Source organism: Oryza glaberrima, chromosome 2 (genome assembly GCF_000147395.1).
Source record: "Oryza glaberrima chromosome 2, OglaRS2, whole genome shotgun sequence".
Lineage (NCBI taxonomy): Eukaryota > Viridiplantae > Streptophyta > Magnoliopsida > Poales > Poaceae > Oryza > Oryza glaberrima.
In genome coordinates, this window is record NC_068327.1 from 25,454,168 (window position 1) to 25,460,167 (window position 6,000).

General features: G+C 44.9%; 1 non-coding gene across 1 annotated transcript; it reads right to left on the reverse strand.

The window, feature by feature from the left end:
• Positions 1 to 5,558: 5,558 nt before the first annotated feature.
• On the reverse strand, positions 5,559 to 5,697 carry LOC127764835 (small nucleolar RNA Z247). Its single transcript, XR_008015978.1, has one exon. It is a non-coding gene; the product is annotated as a small nucleolar RNA Z247 (small nucleolar RNA).
• Between the last annotated feature and the right edge of the window lie 303 nt (positions 5,698 to 6,000).

A 6,000-nucleotide genomic window follows, 5' to 3' on the forward strand; every position in this document is an offset into this window, starting at 1 on the left:
GCTGACACTGCACTCTGTGTTGAACTAGCAACAATTATATCATCTACATAAATCAACATAAATATTATGACATCACCCTTGCTATAATAAAACAGAGAAGTATCTGCCTTAGAAGCTTTGAAGCCTAGCTGCTGTAGTTTCCCACTCAGTCTTGCATACCAGGCTCTTAGTGCTTGTTTCAAGCCATATAAAGCTTTATCTAATTTGCAAATAAAATTGGGTTGAGATGAATTTTCATACCCTGGTGGTTGTTTCATGTAGACATTCTCTTCAAGAAGACCATGCAAAAAGGCATTCTGAACATCCAGTTGACGCAGACTCCATCCCTTGGACACAGCTATAGACAAAACAGTTCTAATAGTAGCTGCTTTGACCACAGGACTAAATGTGTCCTCGTAGTCTATTCCATACCTTTGTTTAAAACCTTTTGCTACTAATCTGGCCTTGTACCTGTCTAAGCTGCCATCAGCTTTCCTCTTCACTTTGTATACCCACTTACAATCAATGACATTTTTGCCTTGCTCAGGAGGTACAAGGTGCCATGTTTTGTTTCTCATTAATGCAGTATACTCAACATCCATTGCATTTCTCCATCTTTCATCAGTTAAAGCCTCATCTAAAGTTTGAGGCTCACCTGTAGCAGCAAACCCAGTATATTTATATGGAATGGTGTCACACCCTAAAAATCCTAAATATATAAATTGTTGTTTAATTGGAATTATTAGAAATGATTTTAAAAGCCTAGAAGAGAAGATCTAATTTTAAAAAAATAAATTCCAATATAAAATGGGGCTAGATAAAATTTCATTAAATACTTTGCTTAATTCTATAATTCCTAGATTTTTCTGGGATTTATTTGAGCTAAGGAAGTATTTTTAATAAATGGAATTGCATTTCATGAATAATTTAAATTGGAAAAGGTTTTAAAAGTCTCTTTTGGCTTTGGGCCGAAAGTCGGCCCAAAACCCTCTCTCTCTCCTCCTCGGCCCAAGCCAGCCCAGTCTGCAACCGAGCCGCCGCTCGCGCGCGCGCGTCCGCTCGTTGACAGGTGGGGCCCGCCTGTCAGGTCGTCGTCTACCTCCGGCCGATCGCCGCCCGAACCCTAGCGCCGCGCCGCCGCCGTCTCCTTCCAAATCTGGCCGTGCCTTTCCTTCTCCGCTGAAATCAATAGAGGGGAAATGATCTTCGGGACCTCCTCTACCTTTTCCCTTTTGGAAACTTCATCTAAATCGCTTTGGAAATTCGTGGATTCGATCTCGAATCGGATTCGTCTCTTTTCCCGAACCCTAGACCTTTCCTTCGCGTCACCGGTCGCCGTGGGCCTTCGCCGCCACCTCCTTGCCCCTATAAAAGGATCCCCAAGCCCGCCGCTACCCGTCGCCACCCTCGTCTTCGTCCGCCGCCGCTTCTTCCTCGTCGCCGTCGCCGTCCGTTGATCTTCCGCCGCCGTTTTGGTCACCGGTGAGTTCGCCGTGCCGTCCGCTACCCGTAGGTGCTCTCCGTTCGCGTCGTCGCGCCGTCGTTCGCCGGCGAGCTTGCGCGCCCGAGCCGCCGCCGGTGGTGACGTCACCGCTGACGTCATCGTCGTCGTCTCCCGTGGTCCAGCCGTGGACCGGTCGATCTCGGCCGTTCGTTTTGGTTGGATAGATCTCGGCCGTCCGTTCCCGTGAACCGTCGCCGTGCACCCGGTCCACCGCGAACCCTAGCCGCTGACGCAATAATTCCCTTTTTCTTTTCAAAAATAATTCATTATTGCGTCATAATTCAATTAAAATCCATATAAGTGTTTTAATCCGATTTAATCTTTAAAAATTCATAACTAATTCATCTTAGCTCGGATTTAGTTGGTTCAAGTCTCTAAATTTTTCTAAAATTGAGATCTACATGTTAAAAATATCCACACGTACTGTTCATGCTTGTTTATGTGCTATTTTGGTGTTTTTGCTCTTTTCTGTTTAGTTTCCGACGTTCCCAGAGAGTCTGAGTTTGCGGGAGAAGATTTTGAAGAGTTCCAAGGCCAGCAAGGCAAGTCACACAGATCCCAAACAACCCTTTGAGCATGTTGATCCCGTTTAAAGCTATTGTTTCTATTCAACTATTGCACTTATTTTCGAATGTCATTGGGTGGAATTAACCTATTGTTTGTTATAGCCCTTTTGTTCTTGATTACTTTATTCCTTGATACCTTGGGTTATTGTAACTTGACTAGTTGAGCTTTATATATTAGTTCAGCTAGATAATAGATACGATTGCTTAGCCATGCTTAGAAACTTTAGCACACTATTGGAATAACTTGTGACTCACTATTATTTAATGATGGCTTAATGATAGCTCGAGATGGTTCATCATGATTGGTTAATTAATTAATTTGTCAACTAAAATCTGATAATGGTGGGTTGTGAGCACATGGTTTTGATGGTCGTGCTCATGACAATTAAGGACCGGTTCACGAGTTTCGGTTGTGAAACATTAACCGTGCCAACCAAAGCCAGCGTGGGCAACGGCTTTACCTTTTGTATAACATGGTTCATTGCGGGGCACCAGACTGAGAAGTGGCAGAGATAAGCCCACGGGGGTCGCTAGGAAGTCCATGCCTTGTTTATAAGGGGGTGATTATGATCCAGGAACGGTGCGCCATGGTGGATTGTGTTGTGCGAGGGGTACTGTCACAGCTCCTTTCCGAGGTACCGTGGTGGTATTGAGGCACATGGTGACATGTTGTGGGGCTGTGTCTTGTGGGTACAGTGGTACACCTCTGGCCAGAGTAAAACTATTCGAATAGCCGTGCCCGCGGTTATGGGCGGGTCTAACAATGTCTTTCGTGATTAGTTTCACACTTCTCATCATAATAAAAGATGCTATAGCTGGTAATAATTTGATTAGCTCCTGGTTTGGAATGGTATATTCCTGGTTTGGAGATAGAACTGTGCAACCGGGATGGTTGTTCAGAATGGTTGGGCCTATGCAACAGGGTGTGTTGTATAGCGTTGGATTAATATTGTTTAATTATTACTTAACTGTTTTATTAAATTCTGAAATGTTTATTAAATGTTGTTTATGCAAATGAAACCCTATTATGCCATCCCTTGTTATCCTGTGCACTTGCATATTTGCTGCGTGGCTTGCTGAGTATGTCATATACTCACCTTGCAATCATTCATCAGAGGAGGAGCTCTATAGTGATGCTGATGGTGTGGAGGATTAGGTGTAGCCCTGGTCAAGCTGCCTGTGGAGTGGAGTCGTCTGCGCCATTTATCTTATTTTCCGCTGCTTAGATCTTTATTGATTGAGAGGAACTATCTACCTCTGTAATGACATTTTATTCGCTTATTAATTAGAGTAATAATTGTACTCTATTATCAATTTGTTATTGTGTGCCTCGGCTGATTCCTGGACGAGGGTTCACACACATGTAAGCGTTTGGAATTTTGGATAGAAATTCCGGGCGTGACAAATGGTTCCATCAGTATATACCTTAGGTTTGCGGATTCCTCCTTGCAACCGTGTTTTCGGTCTTGTAGGTTCTCCCCCTGTCTCAGGCATCAGTATCGTCTGCTCGACAGTACTATCATCAGGAGTACTACTTGCATCTGCAGCAGGAGCACTGGTGTCAATAATTATATTATTCACCGGTGCATGCGTCAGGGAGGGAGTGCCAACAGCTTCTCCCTCTCTTTCTATTGATGTGGACGCGCCCGGTTGGTCAGTACCGACGCAAGTATGCGACGGTGTTGCAGTGCCGCTATCACTTCCATCTATCTGCATGGAGCTGTCGCTTCCATCTGGCTGCATGGAGAGTTGTTCTGCTTCCTGCACACCATCACTTGCACCCAGATTTTCTGCATTTTCACTAGGAGCATTAGTGGTATTAGGAAAATCAAGCACAGAATTATCTATTTGTTCTCCCCCTTGATCATGTGCAACTAGAGAGGGTGAAAGTGATGTAATTTCTGCACGCAACCGTGCACCTGCATTGGGCTTGAGGCTAGAAAAAGGAAACACACTTTCATCAAATATAACATCTCGGGAAACATATATTCTTCCAGATGAGACGTCAAGGCATTTAAAACCTTTATGCTATGTGCTATAGCCAAGAAAAACACATTGCTTCGAACGGAACTGTAATTTTTGAGAATTACATGGGCGCAAATGTGGCCAACATGCACAACCGAAAGTGCGAAGAGAGGAATATTCAGGACTTTGGTGAAACAATCGATCAAGAGGTGTCTCAAAATCAATAACTTTGTTAGGAATTCGATTAATAAGGTAGGAGGCAGCTAGGAATGCCTCATCCCAGAACTTGAGAGGCATGGAAGCATGGGCTAAAAGAGAGAGACCAACCTCAATGATATGTCTATGCTTTCTTTCAGCTGACCCATTCTGTTGATGGGTATGAGGACATGAGACCTGATGGGAGATCCCAATTTGGCGAAAAAAGCTATTTAGTTTTTCATATTTTCCACCCCAATCGGTTTGCATGGAGATAATTTTTCGATCAAAACGTCTCTCAACTAGAGCTTGGAATTCATGGAAAATTTTAAAAACATCGGCTTTGAACTTTAAAAGATAAACCCATGTATACTTGCTATAATCATCCACAAAACTAACATAATACTTCTTTCCTCCAACAGAAGTGGGTGCAGGCCCCCAAACATCAGAGAAAATGAGTTCCAAAGGAAATTTAGAGACACTATTAGACTTATGATAAGGTAGCTGATGGCTCTTGGCCATTTGACAAGCATCACAAACCGACTCTCTACTTTCCACAGCTTGACATGGCAATTTATTTTTGCTAATGATTCGAGACACGATAGGATTAGCAGGATGTCCTAGACGACCATGCCACCTTGCAAAAGACGGCACCACAGCATGAGCTTGTTTTGTTGGTGAAGTGGATGACGACGAAGTGGGCAGGGGGTAGAGGCCTTGGCGACATCTCCCCTCAAGCATTGTGGTCCTCGTGGCTCGATCCTTAACCAAGAAATATTTACCATGAATTTCAACAAAGGCAGAGTTATCGGAAGCAAGTTTTGATGCGGAAACAAGATTTTTTGTGGCTTGTGGAACATGTAAGACATTTTTCAGATGTAAATTGCGCATGGGGGTAGAAACAAAAGATTGACCTATGTGCTTGATTTCCATACCTGCTCCATTGGCGGTGTGCACATGATCATTAACCTTGTATTTGTCGCGGATGGAAAGTTTGTCGAGCTCGCTGGTGATGTGATCTGTGGCACCAGAGTCTATATACCAATTGGAGTCAGCTCCATAGGCATATGAGACTGCTGCTGCTACATGACGCTCTTCCGGCACATAGTTCTGATCAAACCTGTGCCAGCAGTCAGACGTAGCATGTCCTCGCTTGAAGCACACCTGGCACACAGGCCGGGTGTCATTGCGGCCACCGCCACCAGTCCGGCCGCCACGGTTGGAGCCAGCGCTCAGAGCTCCACGGCCGCTGCCGCGATTTCCACAGCCACCGCGACTGGAGAAGCCACCGCGGTTGCCTCGCCCTACTGCATTGGCAGCGATTTCTGCTCTCCTCATCTCGAGCCTGTTCTCAAAACTTAATAGTTGTGCATATGCATCTGACAGTGTAAGTGGTTCAACCCTAGCAACTAGAGCCGAAACAATAGGATCATATTCATCATCTAGACCATTTAATATAAAAGCAATCAATTCTTCATCATCAGGTGGTTTTCCAGACGCTGCAAGTTCATCTCCATATGCCTTCATCTTACCAAGATATTCAGAGATTGTGGATGACCCCTTCTTTGTTGTGCAGAGTGATAGCCGCACGTTCATGGACCTTGCTCGAGTCTTCGTAGTGAACATACCTTGAATCGCAGCCCATCCTTCAACCGCCGTCTGCACCGTGGCTACCTGAGACAAGACGTCTCGAGATAACAAGGAGAAGATGAAGCCGAGGACCTGTTGGTCCGCAGCGAACCACTCGTCGTACGCCGGGTTCGCCATCCTGACGATCTTGTCGCCGGTCTT